We start from the raw sequence: 17,751 nt of genomic DNA, 5'->3' as shown, positions 1-17,751 counted from the left end.
CTTACATACATAGGGCTTTCTAGCACCAGAGGTCTGATTTAACACTTGGCCCCAACCATTGATTCCACATTTGGGTGTGTGGGTGGAACCAGAGGTGACCAGTGATTAGAGCTTTATTTTTGTTTTATTGACCTTTATTTATACAGGGTTAGGGTTAAACACTTCATTGAGACCAGGGGTTTCATTGACAAGAGGGACTTGTTTAGCTTGAGTCCAGTGCGTGTTTTTTAACCAGTTTGTAATAGCGAGCTGCTGGCTAAAACAATAGGTTATGGACGGAGGTTTTGGTACATCCATGTTGGCCTCCTTTTTAAACCCAGAGGCTCCATCCTTCTGTCAAGGGCCCCAACATCTATTTGATCAAAAGCACAAAATTCACATTTTGTGTAACCATGACTGCAACTCACTGGGATGATATTTCATTGCCTCTACCCATTTCTCGCCACCAAAAGAAAAGATTCTACTGCGAAAAGTTGAAATCTTGAAGTCATGACAGCCAAAAGTGCCAAAGCCAAAAGTAATATCTGCTAGATTTGTCATGAAATAAAGTGAATGCTATGACTTTGTAATTCGTGCAAATGACAGTTTTCTTCTTTTCAATTTTTGGCCATGCTTTGCTTTGCCTTTGCATTGTACCACTCCATTTCATGCGAAACTAAACTATCATCAGACGGTCATTTTGGTAAGTTTCGGGAGTTTTAAAGTACTTTTTCGTTACCCCTGAAAAAGCATCGACATGTCGATTTTTTTCAATTTTTCTTTTTTTTAGTGGGAAAAATAATATTTAAACAGCTTGAAACTCACTGAAATGAGCCTATGATGATCGATTAGCATGGGATGGAGTGGTACCAATCAAACTACATACTATTGTATGTCATTTTTTGGGGGGGAGGCAACAGAAAAATACTTTAAACAGCCTGAAACTGTTTGAGTTTCAAACTGTTTAAAATATTTCTTTTAATGTTTTTTCCCCAACATACTATCATCAAGGCCTACAAATCACACATGACAACCTCAGCTAGAAAACAAACTTGGAGTGCACACTTTGTGCAACTCACTAAACTCGCGTTAAAACTCATCAAATTCGCCACACAGGTCCAGACTGGTGAAACTTTCTTTAAACATGAGGAATGAACACTTTCGGCTCTATAGCGCCACCTTCGTGTGACTGTTTTCCAGCAATGCAAAGATGAATTACTCACTGATGAATCAGCCGCAGGAAGCTTGATGAGGGCGGGGGGGTTCATGGCGACGATGGCAGCGGCATCAGTGGCAGGCATCAGCAAGGGCTGGCGTCGGCAAGGGTTGGCGGGTGTCAGCAGCCTCAGTGCTGCAAGTACATGCTGTTTGATGTGTTTGAACTGTCATCCAGCTAAACATTCATTTGTCAGAACCCATCAGAGAGGATGAAGTCAACCTCAATAGATGAAGAGCTTGCTTGGCTTGGTCCGAAGTATAAAGTAAAAACATATTCTTCATGCTACTATCAGTACTTTTAAGAACACAAACTGTTTTTCTTTATGCGTAGCGAAGCGAACCGCACCCTGCCTCCTTCACTTGAACAAGTGCTCCAACACCGTTTTTCACGTCACTCCCTCTGAAGACAGATGTGCTATTATGCTCTGGAAAAAGTTCGTCCCTCGGATCACCGTCGGCCGTAACGAAAGTTTTGTGCTGCTAAACCATGTCCTTGCAAAAATAACCTCATGCAGAATAAATGTAACGCAACGCATTCAAACACAGCTGCAGTTGTCTTGTTTTTTTGGCCAGGAAAACTTGCCCGTACCCCGGTGTGGGCGCGTACAGGCTCAGCGTGTTAACAGAGATGTTTGAAAAGTCTCTGGCCCGTCACGCGGCCATATTGACGGCTCCCTCTCTCTCTCTCTCTCTCTCTCTCTCCTCACTGCACCTGCTGACTCCGAAAGACCTCTCGTGATGACATCAGATCTTTATTCACTGCCGATGCCGCCGGCCGACACATCTGCACCGGATTATTTGCACAATATTTTAGGTCAGGCTTAAATAGCACAGTGCATTCTGACACATATTGTTCTGTAACGCAGCACCTTGTACTTCTCTGGAATGCCTGCACGAAGTTGAGTGGATCCTCTTATAAAACACAGACAAGTTCAAATGTGCTGCGCACTTTCTGTCACTGATTTCCCTCTTTTCACCATGTTTGAGAGAGAAGAGAGAGAAGAATGAGATTACTACGGTGGTTTGCTAATGTCAGCAGTTGCTAGTCTTTCTGTCAAATCCTTGATTTACACGACCAGATTGGGTTTTTTTTCTCCTGACTTCCACCCGGGATAGTCGCCTAGGTCTAGCTTGGGTCTAACTTTCCTTAAAAAACAAAACGAGCAACAGCTCGAGCTAATGTGCGTGCTTATGATTACAGAGAGGGAACATTGTTTTAGACAATGGCTGCCAAGGAGAGGCCTTCCCCAGACACCACAAAGAAAAACACACTCAGAACAATAAGATTTGGTCCAAGTGGTTCCACACAACTGCGCTAATTGCCCAAGATGCTTCTTTTCATGCTGGGAACTCAAATGAATTGGATTCAAGTAAAACGTACGTTAAGTGAACTACATGAAGGCAACAAATGAGTAGCTTTACTTTCGTTAGGCTACCTACTTTAAGTAATTTGTACTCACTGTAGTTGTAAATGCATTTTGCATTACTGAGTCTACAAAAAAAAGAAAAGATCTACATTAAAAATTAAGTAAAGCAGCTCATTGCCGCACAACATGGGATTTCAGAGCACCTTGCAGTAGAAACAGCAGTATTTATTGAAGCATCATGACGCTGTCACACATGGGAAAACCACAACGCAACCATTTTCAAATTCAAATTCACAGCGCATGTGTTTCTCATTCGCATATGGCAACCAAAGTTGAGAAAGAGGCAGTTTGTGTCTCCATCACGTTGCACAACAAGCAACTCTGGAGAAGGGGAATCTGCTCCGAGACAGACAGATGGTGGAGGTCGAGCCGGGTTTGGGTTGGGTCCGTTGCCGCGCAGTCGTGCAGTTAGGGCTCGCGTGAGTCAGGCAGTTTCAGGTTCCTGTGATCAGAAGCTCTCAGCCCAACAACTTGAAACTACCTACGTCACACGGCTCCAGCCAGGGATCCGCTAAATCTTCCCAAGGCCGACGGAGCGGCTGAAACTTGGGAAAACACTTCAAGGGCCAGACATGATTAACAGAGCGCAGCACAACACCATCCATCAGGACCACTGGGGGGAAAAACTGCCGAGATTAAGTAGAAAACAGTAGTTAGATCATCTGGAATATATTCTGGATATCATATTAAAGCCTTTTTTGGGGGGGGGAGAACCTAAAATAGATTATTGGCATTAATCCCTCTAAAGTTTAGAAATTAAGCATTTCCTGGTTGGACGTCGCCATCGCTGTCACACCACACCGCGGGAATAACATCCTCCTGCTTGTTATTGTTCGCGTCCAATGTCAGTGTTTGGCACAGGCGAAGGGAATAAGTCCTGAATATTCATTTCACAATTTTCAAAACTTGACACAGGCAATAAAGACAAAGATTTTCTAGTTGCTGCCAACACCAGAACCTTTGTCAGAACCTTTTGCTCGGTACGATCACTTACCGTGACCATGGCATCAGTGTGCACTTTGAGTCGGTCCAGAATTAGCTGGTTCTCTTTTGATTGATTTAGATTAGAGGACACTGTTGGATTTGGACTATACTGTGTGTGCATTTTGAGAATATGCCTGCAAAAGAAGGAACAATATCAGCCGAAAATAGGTCATTGTAATGTCTTTGCCTCTAGACTCTGATTTTACTCAGTAAAAACTATGAATCTGATATCATCTGTTAACTGCCGTGTTTGCTTTGTTCCTACTCACATTTTATTTTATGTTAACACAATAAAACACAGACTCTTTCAAAACAATTACATTCCAATATCTGCTATACTTGAGCTCAGGTGTGACGCCTCCTCCAGTCTAAAACCAAATGCGCTGCTGTTAGTGCCTCAGTGTTTTTATTGTCATTTCTTTCTATCGTACCCCATTTCCAGCTTCAGGGGCAACTGTAACTTTACGCCACATGGGTTTATCTCATAGATCAACAACCAATTCATGCAAACGTGACGGTTTTATACAGTAATAAAGGACTGTTTGCAACACAAATGAGATATTATGAGCTACCTTTTCAAGACATAGCCAAATTACAACCGGACTGATGCATGTTCCGTGAAAATGTTGCCTCGTTCCACTGTAAAACAACTTAATTTTTGAGCCTTATTGTTGTTTCCGAGTCTTATTACTACTCCTTCATGGCTCTAGTGAAGAAACGAGGCCGGACAACAAGGCACAGGCCTCCTCTGGAGGCCATGTGAGAGACAATGGAAATCAGTCGCTTCTAAATATCTGCAGTTTTAAAGACAGCGTTAATATAAACCCGGAGAAGTTTGCGCGTGAGTGTGATTCTCGTCCCTCTCCAACATCACTGTGCTTGGTGTTAGGCGTGCGTGCGTGCACGTGTGTGTGTGCGTGCTTGTGTTTTGTTTTGTTTTCTCCACGCTCTGCTTTGCATCCAGCTCACATTTGCAGCGCAGAATCACCCTAAGAAACGCAGACAGGGGACTGCAAGAGGGGGCGGGGGGTTGCATGTGTCAGAAGTCCTCCCAAAAGACTGACAAATGCAAATCCACTTGCGGGGGCCAGAAGAAAAAAAAAGTATCGCTGTCCTCTGGTAATGATCAAATGATTCCAGTGCATGTGACCAAATCCAGCAGCGGGAGGTCAGACTCCTGCACTAAATCATATCTAACAAGTAAAAACCCCTCCAGCCAAGCGGGTTCCTGCTCGGCCCCTTAATGAAAATCCAACAGCGCGACCCCGGCGCGACGCGGGGAGAAGTTTTGGAAGGGCTCCCGGAAGCTGCCGCTCGCCTCATGCGGAGTCCGCAGATTGATGGAGGGCGACAAACGCCGGCGAAGTTCAGATAGGCCGCAGCCGATTAAATGAAATAATTAAACGTGGCACCGCTTCAGCAGATGTTGCGGCGTGGGCCGAGGATCCCTGCGGAAACAAAAGAGGAGGGGAGAGGAGAGACATGTCTATTTAGCATCTGCGAGACACAAGGGCCGCTCGGTGGAGAAAAAAAAGGAGTGGGGGGTGGCAGACAGGAAGGACCAACAAAGGGGGAAGGCTTTCCAGGAGGGGGATCCGTCCTTTTGGAGTGTTTTTTTGTCGAGCAGAAAGAGGCAATGAGGGGCAATAAGGCAGCTGTAAAACACACACTGACGGCCTCCCCTCCACTTCCTCCAATAAACGGGGGCTGCTCAATTAACCCCCCTGTGATAAAAAGTCAAGGTGGGGCGCGAGAGATGCGCACAGATGGGGCGGACTGGGAGGAAGTGGGCCCGAGCAGACCCAGCAGACGGACGGCTGGACGGACGCAGCAGCCACCGACTGGGATAACTTGCAAAAATCACTCAAATTGGACCCTTTTATCCCGAAATCTACCGTCAAAAAGTCTCGAATGGTCTTTCTCAAGGACTCTTGCCACTGTTTCTCACCCCATCGACCCTCCCTGACTGTCAAGAGATGTTTGTTTTAATCTGTGTAGATGAATGTTTGTCCCCTGTACTCTTTTTAGCTCTCTGTGTTTTTAACGTGTTTACTTTGCAGCCCTCCAGCCCCTTTCCCTCAGGCCGTTACTGTAAATAAGGATTTGTTCTTAATAGCTTGCCCGATTAAGTAAAGATTTAAATAAAAAACAAAAAGACGGACGGACGGAGACGTCAGCCCGGCGCAGCCGAGGCTGTTGCCCATCTCGTCTCGATGTGGCGCCCGCGGAAAAACCTGCAGCCCAGGCAGGCAGGCAAGAACCGGCGCTCCTTCCTTTACGGCCTCCTCCTCCTCCTCCTCCTCCTTCCCCTCCCCCCTCCTCGGCCCCTTGTTTGTTCCCTCTCGCCTCCTCGGCTGTTTTCACTCACTCCCGTGTTCAAACTATCTTAGATCCACCAGGCGACGGCGCCGCCGCTTCAACCCCCGACTCCAGCTACAGCCAGCCAGTGTTGGCGAGTAATCTATTACTAAAGTAATCCACTACTGTAAAGAAAATACTTTTTTTTTTAAATAAAGGAGTAATGTAACGGGATTACTGTGGCAAAACTGGTAGTTATATCATAATTACTTTATCAAGTAACGATTCCATTACTTTTCCGAAACATTTTTCAAGTTAAAAATGTCTTATTATCCACAAAATGTCTGAAAATTAGAAAAACAACCGAAAACATTTGTGTCGCAGATTGATGATGCAGTCGTGCATTCGACATCATTGATATGCGACGACGCACCAGCGACTGCGTTTGTAGCTGGAAATACAAACATTATTTTGAGTTCGTCTCGTCTAAATCAAAGAATATTGTGGGGTTCGTTGTACGTATGTGTATGTGCAGGAAACAAGACGTTCTCAACTGTCACTTTATCTTTTTTAACTAAAGTAATTAGTAATTAGTAAGCGATTACTTATGAAACAAAGTAGTTAAAGAAGTAATTAGATTACTTTCAAAGGAGTAATCAGTAGTTGGACTACTTTTACGGAGTAATCCCAGCAACACTGCAGCCAGCTCGGTTTTTTTCATCCCCATTTAAACAGACGGCAGCTGGCTGTTGCCGCGGAGGAAGTTCAGCCATGTGTTCCTGATCAGAGCCCACCACCACCTCGCCGTACGGTCGCCCCCCTCTTGTGCGAACGCTCAAAGTGCCGCTTTTTTTTTTCTTTTCCGTTTAGCCCCCACGTGGCGGAGGTAGCGCGGGCCGGAGACCGCGCCAATGACGCGCGGGCTGCCCTGTCCGAGCGTGCCCTTCCCCACCCCACCCCCCACACACACATACACATACACACCGTCTCAACCCCACAAAAAACCCAATCGCGTTGTTGTAGATGGTTCTGATTTCTGATCTGATACCAGAGATGAGATCAGCCTTTGTTTCCACAGTCGCGGGTTGAAAATAGTTTACGTAATAGCTGCGAAGAGATACAGAGAGACGACGACTGGAGCCGTTTACCGCGGCTAAATCAGTGCATCTGACAGAAAAAAAACACACATTGAAGGGTGTGATGCTTCAGGCGGCATGCAAATGCGGAACATGTGGAGGAAAACAGAGCCATTTTTGGGATGAGATGGTGGGGAGGGAGTTTGTGTACAACACTTATCCCCCAGAATCAGTTGTCACCACGGTCTCCTGTATGGCTGCTGTAATTCTGCAGCTTTCAGCAGGTTTTCCGTCTTAGGGCTGATCACACAGAGAAACGCGTTCGTCACCTCCTCGCCCGAAAAGAACCTTCTCCCACCGATCGTCTTGCATCTCTTGCGCCTTTTCAACTGCCTCGGAACAGGAACTGTAACGTTCATCACAAACCAGAAATAGATAAGTTAGAGAAACTCTCACAGGAAAGTTCGCACGGATAGGAACACTTTCATGTTTCCCACACACATATAAGCTGGAATGAAAAAAAAAATATCGGCTTTTAAAAGAAGAAAGCAGCAAGAGATTTTTGCTGTGAAATGCGCGTTGACGCTGACCACTTCCGCCACAGCTGGATCTCCAGAGAGCGATACGGAGACGAAGAAGGCACAAGTTTACATAACAAGTTGTATTTTCGCAGTGATTCCTTCCTATTTATACATATATACATATATATATACATATGTGTATATATATATACATATATATATACATATGTGTATATATATATATATATATATACATATGTGTATATATATATATATATATATATACATATGTGTATATATATATATATATATATATATATATATATACATATATATATACATGTATATATATATACATATATATATATATATATATATATACATATATATATACATGTATATATATATACATATGTGTATATATATACATATATATATACATGTATATATATATATATACATATGTGTATATATATACATATATATATACATGTATATATATATATATATATATATATATACATGTATATATATATATATATATATATATATACATGTATATATATATATATATATATATATATATATATATATATATATATATATATATATATATATATATATCGGCTATATATATATATATATATATATATATATACAGGATATATATATATATATATATATATATATATATATATCCTGTTCTTTTTAAAGCACTAATTGAGAAGAAACTAACGATTAACCGATTAACCGATTTTAACAGATTTTATTCAATTTAGGGGTGGGGGTGGGGGGGCGGGGTACCGCTTGCTTCTTTTATATAGCGCCAGAGTATAATAAAGTCAATGTTCGAATCTGATGAAACATGAAGCCGACTGTATGTTTTTTCCACTTGGCGTATTAAGTCAAATCTATCATCTCTGACAAGCAGGGTGGATCATTTCAGGCAGTACCACAGCTGGCGATTTTGATTCAGGGAGCAGAGACAGTGGCATGCATGTGAGTTGCGAGCTGCACGAATCTAACATACTTTGATTTAAGTTTTCCGAAATAAGAAATAATCAGCACCAACCTCGTGGGGGGCGATAGTGCACTGTATAGATGACTAAACTAACTGCAGAATTTATGGAAACTGTTCTTAGAAAATGCTTCCAGACTTGCACAATGTTCGAATGGTTTGTTGCAGGTTACACGCTTCCATAGAGGAAGGAAGTGGGGTTTTAAAAGGAGTTTAAAAACATTTTTTACAACTTCACAAATAATGGCATAAACGTTTTCTGAGTAACCCTGTTTTTCAGAAATAATTAAGGACAAGTTTGATCAATTTGTGGTGGTCCGGAATTCTAAAAACGAGTGAATCACTTTGTCTTAACTGGAGATTATGAACATGATTTGAATTTAATTACAGGCAGCATCCCTTCTAGTTTTGTTTTTTTTGTTGATCTGTGTCACTTTGGGAAAAAAAAATCCAAAATAAAGAGCAAGTTAAGCATCTTCAATCACAGTTTCCAAGTCTCAAAAACCATAAATGTTACGGATAACCGCTGTTCCTATGACATCACCATCCCAGAATATTGTGAACAGTTGAGTTGAATAACCAAATCAAAGTGCAACAAAAAGTTTCACAACGCCCTCTCGTCATAATCCATCATTTAAAATTTAAAAAAATTAACAGTTAAGCCTTCATATCAGGGCTTCGCACGGAAACAAACAAACAAACAAAACAAAGCTCAACAACGCACACTTACCGGTTAGAAGACATGCTGACGTCATCCCACGGTGCCCTGATGGGAAATGAAAATCTCATTAGGCCGAATGACGACTCAGATTTATATTAGGATATCGGCGACATGGGTTTAAAGGCAGCGGGACACAACAAAATGCGCAACAGAAATGCTGAAACACCAAGAAAAAATGTCCCACCCACCAAAAAGCCAGCCCGCATGAGTTCTCCTGCGGGGCCGTCTCCTCCTCCTGCACCGCTGCTAGCTGGGACTTGGATGCTCACTTCACGGCCGGCGTGCACCACCAACTAAAATTGCACGTTTAATTCATTTTTCTCCCTCCTCAACAGCTCGTCAAGTTTAACCAGAGAAACCAAATGAGCACCTTTTCCTCTGCCGCGGTCGTATATTTAGATCCTCTGGATGATTTATCACAGTTCAGATTCACACTTTGTCCCCAACAAGGAAAGAAAATGCGAGTGAGGAAAGTTTGAAGGTGGTAATTGGGGACATACTTTTTTTCTTTTTTTTTTTTTTTTGAGCCAATAAGCTTTGAGAGTATAGTGACTGTGTGTGGCAGCCACGTTAGAAAAAGCTGCAGACATCACACGTAGAGCTTAACCACGACTCACAGCCCCGGCCTCTTCATGCCGCTGCATGTCTGGGCAGTGACGTCCCTCCTCTGCATCACCGCGCCATGTGTTGGAGGCGAAACGAGCCTCTGGCTCCATCATCTCGTCCCCTCCGCCCGGCGGTCAGCGCGGCGTTCCTGCCGGTCTGCAGGCGGTGCTATCGGGTCAGGCTGAGTCTCCGTCTCGGGGCTGCGGGGCTGCGAGGCAGGCAGCTGCTGCCGCCGCGGCTGCATGGGAGGCACCTGGAGGGAAGAGAGTCAAGCAAGCGGCAAATCTTTACGGCACAGTAAAATCCTTAAAGATGGCTTTCCCAAAAACATATACGGTTTTTTTTTTTTGAGAGAGAAAAATCAATGTCATATCGTCAGCACGTTAGATGTGTATTTTCTGTTGCCATGCAAAAAGGAAATATTATCCTTTTGAAAAGTAATTACATTTGCTGTTAAAATGAGGTAAAATATATTGTATACATATATAATCTATGTTGATGAATAGATAGATTTTGTAAGTGCAAGTGTATGCATGAAAAGGAAAACGGTGTGTGTGTGTGTGTGTGTGTGTGTGTGTGTGTGTGTGTGTGTGTGTGTGTGTGTGTGTGTGTGTCCATAAAAGCCCCATCACATTTAGGATCCATAAAAACAGATCTCCTTAAGAGCTTAAATGAGGAGATATTACATGTATTTCTGTGTAAATACATACACAGAAATGGGGGCGGAAACGGAGAGATTATAATTATAATCCGTCCTAAATGCATTATATTATATTATATTATATTATATTATATTATATTATATACAGAAAAAAATCAGCAAACTATTCTAGGTACTTCACTTGGTTTCTTCCTAATTTGATTAATTTTGTCTCCAGACATGCCAGCGTTCATCCATCACTTCACCTCGTCGCCGCCGCACTCTTGCAGCTAGGAAATCATTTGCTCTCTCGCGCTCCTCCAGCGCACCTTCACAGCGGGCAGCGCCGCTTACATTCCGCCTAACATTGTACGTTTTTTTTGATCATTTAATATTTACACTGACGACTCTGGGCCAACTGAGAGTATCAGGGCAACATGCCTTTGAATGTAGTTTGAATTTAACGTTGTTTAAAATAATTCATATACGCCGATAATTGTGGAACACATATTGCCTGTTATTCTACATGAATTCTGGTCATTTCCCACTCTTGTAACCTGGAAGAATTTATATTTCCTCTACTGAGTGCATTTTTTTGTATTGTATTGTATTGCATTGCATTTCATTGCATTGTTTGGTATTTATGTATTCATTTATTTTTGCTATAAAAGCCGTGAGGAGACGCCGCAGGCCCATGCTGTACACTGAATCCGCGCAAAGATCCAACATGTAGCTCAATTTAAAAAAAACAAAAAATAAAAATATGGCATCAATCAATACTCACGCAGCGATTTTTTTTTTAAATCCAAATTTTAAGAGCTAAATGTAACCGTATAAATAAAATCCGTGGACAATGGGCAGGATAAAAAAATTAAAAAAAATACTACTAACATGGCTACTCCCACGTGCGGCGGCTCTGGAATAGTTTACTGTCTTTGTGAAATCGCCACAAAACGGAAGAATTTGTTACCGCGAACGATGGAATGAAACAAACCTGCCATATGAAATGTTATTTTATATGCAGACGAAACGAGTCCGAACGGGGCCGTTTAGCAGCAGCAGTAGGCCAGCAGAGTTTTATATTGACATCTGGCTGTTGGCGACTTTCTTTCTTTCTTTTCCGGTTGTCATAATAGGCCTCGTTGCCTATTATAGTCATTTTTCAGGGACGTCGAGCTACGAGCAAATATTTCTCCCCGGCTTCCTACTTGGCCACACGCGCGAGAAAAACACGGATAAACAACACCGCGTTTGGTTTATGTCAGGATACGTTGCGTGCGTGCGTGCGTGCGTGCGTGCGTGTGTGTGTGTGTGTGTGTGTGTGTGTGTGTGTGTCGTCGCTCCTTCCTGTCCGGCTTCGAGACACGGGAAGAGGCCAATTGAAGCCTGCTAGAGCCATAAATCCATCTCGGGCCAGAGGGGAGGTGGTGGGACAGAATGCCGCTCTTTGTCTTTAACGGGCCGCCATAAAAAGGGGGGAATAAAGGGGAGCCGGGGAGACGGAGTGTGATGCGGCCAGGAAGCAGCGTCACCTCTGCAGACCAAACAGCCTCCCCTTCCTCCCCCACCTCCACCTCCACCTCCTCTTCCTCCTCCTGCTGCTGTTCAGTGTTTTGGGGATTACTCCATAAAAGTAATACAACTACAGATTACTGATTAGTTGTTTTTTTTTTTTTTTTAAAGTAATCTAATTACTTCTTTAAGTACTTTGTTTCATAAGTAATCAATTACTAATGACTTTAGTTAAAAAAAAAAAAAGATAAAGTGACAGTTGAGAATGTCTTGTTTCCTGCACATAACGTACAAGGAACCACAATATTCTTTAAATAAGACGAGATAAACTCAAAATAATGTTTGTATTTCCAGCTACAAACGCAATCACTGGTTTTTTCTTTTGCCACCGCCATGCTGGTTTTGGTGTGTCGCATGCACCGGCTGCATCATCAATCCGCGACATTGTTGTTTTCGGTTGTTTTTCTAAGTCTCAGACATTTTGTGGATAATAAGACATTTTTAGCTTGCAAAATATTTCAGAAAAGTAATGGAATCGTTACTTGATAAAGTAATTATGATATAATTACCAGTTTTGCCACGGTAATCTGTTACATTACTCCGTTACTAAAGAAGCAGTTTCAAAACAGTCGTGGATTACTTAGTAATAGATTACTCATAATCTATTAACGTCACTTTTATTTTGGCTTCAGCTCTTGTCCATCCTGCTCCTCATCGTCTGTGGGTAGCCTCCCCCCGCCCCCCACCGCTGCACCCCCCCTCTCCTGGATCAAGGGTGGGCAAACTATGGCCCGAGGGTCATATGCGGCCCGTTAAGCTTTTTAGCCCGGCCCGTACGTTGATAAGTAATGAAATAGCTGTATTTTATCCAATCCCCCCCCCCCTTCTTGTTTTAAGAGTCATTTCAATAAAGAGCAAAATACAGTGGGTCTTCAAAGACACTGATTTTGTTGTAACTCATTTTGTTCATTTTCAGTTGACATTAAAACACAATGTTTTCGTCCTCCATCCATCTGCTCCTGCTCCGGCCCCCTGTGTCAAATATTAGAACCCATTGTGGCCCCACCAGTCCAAAAGTTTGCCCACCCCTGACCTGGATGCTCTTATTCTTCTATCTAGCCTGACCCCCCCCCCCCCCCCCATCCTGCCACCCTCTCTTTCTGTCTTCCTACCTTGTGTTTGTGGTACTCCCTCCCTCTTCCTCGGTAGGATCCTTCCTACTCCTCCTCCTCTTCCTCCTGCTGCTGCTCCTGCTTGCTCCACCGCCGCAGCTGTCCGTGCGATTGTGTCGAAGCGGAACCGATGACATCCCGTCACTCTTTTTGTTACCCCCTCCGCCCCTCCTGCAACTTCAGTTCCTGCAGGCTGAGCATCGGTGGCATTCCTGCCTTTCCCCTCTTCGACGCCGCCGTTATTTATTGTGGTGAGGACGGGTCGCCATCCGCGAGGAAACCCGAGGTGAATGATGGGTCTCGGGGTAAAGAGACGGCTTGCTGAGACGGACATTCCTGGTCGGTCATCCTCGCCATCCTTGCATATAGATCCACTGCGTCCAACTCGCGTGCGAATTCTCCAGACCGTCCAAATGGTGACGCGCTGGTGCTGCTATAAAGCTCGTGAATGCGCGCCAGTCCAGTCCAGTGTGGCGTGGGGAGGGGTCGGTGGTCGGGAGAATGCTGCTGGAACGCTGCGCAAGTTAAATGTGATTGTGTTTCAGTGCGAACGTTTCTCATCTCGTGTCAACCTGTGATATGTAGGTGCGCACGCAACAAGTCGTAGCAGTAGTAGCACCTGCAGTGCGCGACATCCTTGTGCACGTTCAGAAAACTGTGCTATCTACAGTATCTATCTATCTATACATGTATCTATCTATGCACAACTATCCACTTTAGTAAATGGTTTCCCAGGAGTGATTGAAAGTGTAGAATCTATCTATCTATCTATCTATAGCGAGGAGAAGAAGAAGGCGGGGGAGGGGGTTGTTGTTTTGGTGGATGTGTGTCGACGCGCAGACTTTGGGTGGAAACGCTTCCGGTCAAAGGGCCAATGGCAGTCTGAGGTTCACGGGCAGGCCGCGCCCACAACAACCCCTGACGACTGCTTCAGCGTCATTAGTCTTTTTTTTTTTTTTTTTTGTCTGCATATATCTCACTTTCTTCACACGCAATGGACACAAACGCGCATTTATTTATTTATTTATTTATTTTTGTTAAATTTCACTGCCGCTCCGAGCGGAAATCGCCGCTGTTCCTGCGTGCAGACAGGAGGTCGACGCTCTCGCGCAGACCTCTCTGGCAGTGCATCCATTTCGAGCAGCCGGACGCCGCTGGAATTCCCCCCTACGTCCCATTAGGCCCAGTCGAGTGCGCTTCATAAAAATAATGGATGAGAACAGATCACGAAGCTTTTTCGAGGTTTGACTGGGAATATTACCATAAATGCTGTAGCAGCGGGTGTGATGTCAAAACTGTATAACTTGATGACAATGTCATTTAACACTGATTTTGAAAAATGAAGGTGAGTTGAGAAAGAAAAGTAAGATTATGGTATATAAGAGCATTTCACCTTGAAAAAAAAGCTTATGTAATGCAATGCACTGTATTTAAAAAGTTAAATGAAGGCTTGTTGTAACTGGGAGCTATTCTCTTTTTAAATGCTGGGCTGCAACACTTACTGGGTGTGTGTTCTTGCTGCTATGTGACGTAACGTGTAACCTATAGCAAAGATTTTTTAAAAAAAAAAGTAATCCTTCCTGTTTAAATACTGATTCTACTGACAGAAAATACCATGGCAATGTTTTACTGCTGACTTAAAGGTTGCAGAGGTGATGAAGTAAACTATGTCCAGGCCAATATGCCTATGCACAAAATGAAAGATTGCACTATACATATACAGCAAATCCTATGTATATATAATCTCATTATTAAAATATGGTCAACTAATAAAGATTATTCTTTTTATAAGAAATGAGGTTAAAATGGGTCATCAGTTACACCAAGAAGGTGCTGCACAGGCCCCAAGATAAAGCTCTGATGTAGTTACATGTGCAGGACACTGAAGGCACTCAGTGTGTGATTCTATAATGGCAGGATGGGTCTGTGAATGGCATTATGGAAGCTATAGGTGAGATAGCATTGTTTACCCCAGTAGCACTTTTGTTATTTTTTTCAAAATCATTTTATCTTTCGTCACATCTATTGTCTGTTTAGTAATTGGTCAATAAGTCCTCAGAAATAAAGCTTGTTTTGTAAGAAAAAGATTACATTACAAGTGTTTCATGTTTAATATGTTTGTCTAATTTAGGATTACAGATTGATTTTTTTTTTTTTTTTTTTACTGTTTCAATTCGTATGATTCATTGATTGCCATGTAGACAATCTGATGCTCAAGCTTGATCACAAATTGAAAACAAGTGTGACGTTCACTGACCGAATGGGAAGACGTTGCAGCGTGAGGGTGCAGTACATCATTTCTGCCTCTAGGCGACACTGTTTCACACGCTTGTTGAAATTGTGTTAAAGGTAATTGTTTACCAAACAGAAATAGCCCTTTTCTGTAGTCCACCAGACATTTTGAGTGAATTATTTACACAAATTATTTTTGATGCATTTTCATGAACCAATGACAAATGTAGCTGATTCATTTGCTTGTTCCGTTAATGACATCCAACCATCTAATTTTCATTGAAGTGTGTGTTTGTATTCCATGTAGTTATACCATGCATATATTTATAAGTGACTTCACATATATAACTTTTATATGTAAAAACATTGTCCACATGTTTAACGTTTATCAGAAACGTTCAGTACACAATGAAGGAAAGGGAACAGACATACTGCAGCCTTGGCGCAATAGCCACGATTTTGTGCAACAGTGCACTTTAAAACAGATCCAAACAGATCACCAGGCATCTGTGATGTGATCAGCAATCACCGTCTGACTTCAAACATGGTAACAAAGTGTCCTGTCTGTCTTTGTGTTTGCGTGTGAATGTTTTGTTTTTCTCTCTTAAAATAAAAAAACAACAAAAAAACATCGACTTTGAAAAAAAGTAAGGATCACGATTTGGGGAAAATAACGTCAGGTTCAATCGGGTTTAATTTACATTCGCCAGCTCAAACAGCGCCGCTAACATGATTTTCATGAGAGCTGAAGGCCCGAGTGACGATCAACAGCGCCCTTTGGATCAAACACCATTATCTGTTCTTTTCTTGGACGACGACGCTGGGAAAATATCTCGCATGCTTCTGTCTCTGGCGCAGCGCTGAACGACGTTTCAGAGGGAGATTTCACCGCATATGAAGCCCAGATGGGAGCAAAAGCGGTTTAAAATAGACCGCGTTGATCTGCGGAGCGAGCGGACATGTGGCGCCCAGATAAGCCTCTTTTTTTTTCTTCTTCTTCTTTTTTTTGTTGAAAATACTAGATACCACTTTAGCCGCCGCGCATTAATGAGACGAATGTGGCCGTGAGCGGCCACGTATCGCTGCCTCGGTGAAGGGTCGGGAGCTCATCGCCGGTAAGATGGATAGTTAGGTTAGGAGCGTTGGAAGGGAGTTAACTCACCGCGTGGACTCAGGACGCGCGGAGTTGATCCAGCCCACAGCGCGCAACGGGCATGTTTCGCATCAGGGACTATTTTCTCTGGCGCTCTGGCGGTGCGTTTGTTGGCTGCTGTGCGTCAGTGTGTCGACCTCGGCTCTTCCCGCCAGTATCTGGATTGTTTAACGTCTCAACAACAACAACCACAACAACAACAACAACAAAAAACAGCATTCCTCACTCAACTCTCTCCGTCTCTCTTTTTACCCACGCACACACCTCGGCCGTCAGTCACGCGCGCTCCCCTGTTAACGATAAACAGAAGAAGCAAAGAAGGGGAGTTGCCCGACGCACACACACTTCTGCAAACAGTGGAACCACACACACACACACACACACACACACACACACACACAAAACCTCCTACACCTCCAAAAGAGAGAGAAAAAACGGTTAAGCTCGTATAAAACCGGTTACCATGACAACCAGGCCCCAGATCATTGTAAAATTTTACAGCAGAGAAAGAGGCCGAGAAACTCCCACTCTGCCTTTTCCCCTCTCTTCCTGTGTGTGTGTGTGTGTGTGTGTGTGTGTGTGTCACCCGAGATGAAACGGAATCCATGTCAAAACAGATTGTGCTCTCCCCTTCTCCCCTTCTCTTTCTCTCTCAGGCCTCCAGAAGTTGTTTTCTATAAAAGACAGCTCGCGGGGGCGACAGGGCTCTTTTTCATTAAATCGCCTCACTGAGCGCATTAGGGGAATTAAAACAGGTTTATTGGAGCCCATTTGCATTTATCACGCGGGCCCCGGTGACCTTGCGTGTCACTCAAGGTCGAGGTCGGCCTTGGTCTGGTTTCTCGAAAACAGGTCGGTTTTGGCTCGGTAGCTTTTTTGGGGGGAGGGGGAGGGGGTTTGAGGAATCATGCCTCAGATCAGCGACTCTCAAAAATGAATCCTTAATTTGTGGTTCCTTGAGGTACATAATCAGCAATTTTCTAAATCTATTTAGTTATCAGTTTGACATGATGAATTAGGAAACAAACAAATAAAAATGTATAGGTCAGCCTCTTCCATGGCCTGACTGCACCCTCTGACAAAAATTCACAGTATTAAGTGGAACCAACCTCTTTTGTGTGCTCTATCAATATTTGTGCCCATTGTGACATCACAAAAGGACTTAATTTCAAAACTAAAATGTGCGTTCTGCAA

At 43.3% G+C, this 17,751-nt stretch overlaps 2 long non-coding RNA genes across 3 annotated transcripts; both read right to left on the bottom strand.

Moving 5' to 3' along the window:
- Window positions 1-3,330: 3,330 nt before the first annotated feature.
- On the bottom strand, window positions 3,331-4,079 carry LOC142886543 (uncharacterized). The gene is made up of 2 exons (XR_012926425.1): window positions 3,551-4,079; window positions 3,331-3,501 (listed from the first exon to the last, which is right to left on the bottom strand). It is a non-coding gene; the product is annotated as an uncharacterized LOC142886543 (long non-coding RNA).
- Window positions 4,080-4,207: 128 nt separating this feature from the next.
- On the bottom strand, window positions 4,208-13,926 carry LOC142886542 (uncharacterized). Of its 2 annotated transcripts, XR_012926423.1 has the most exons (5): window positions 13,173-13,926; window positions 9,860-10,101; window positions 9,252-9,287; window positions 7,312-7,388; window positions 4,208-5,056 (listed from the first exon to the last, which is right to left on the bottom strand). It is a non-coding gene; the product is annotated as an uncharacterized LOC142886542 (long non-coding RNA). The 2 variants fall into 2 exon arrangements; XR_012926424.1 differs by lacking the exons at window positions 9,860-10,101; window positions 13,173-13,926 and adding an exon at window positions 9,431-9,842.
- Between the last annotated feature and the right edge of the window lie 3,825 nt (window positions 13,927-17,751).

Source organism: Nelusetta ayraudi, unplaced genomic scaffold (assembly GCF_046127955.1).
Source record: "Nelusetta ayraudi isolate G7.1 ecotype Tasmania unplaced genomic scaffold, CSIRO-AGI_Nayr_v1 ptg000016l, whole genome shotgun sequence".
In the NCBI taxonomy this organism is placed as follows: domain Eukaryota; kingdom Metazoa; phylum Chordata; class Actinopteri; order Tetraodontiformes; family Monacanthidae; genus Nelusetta; species Nelusetta ayraudi.
Note: the sequence above shows the minus strand (reverse complement) of the source record. Positions and strands in the feature narration are given on the sequence as shown.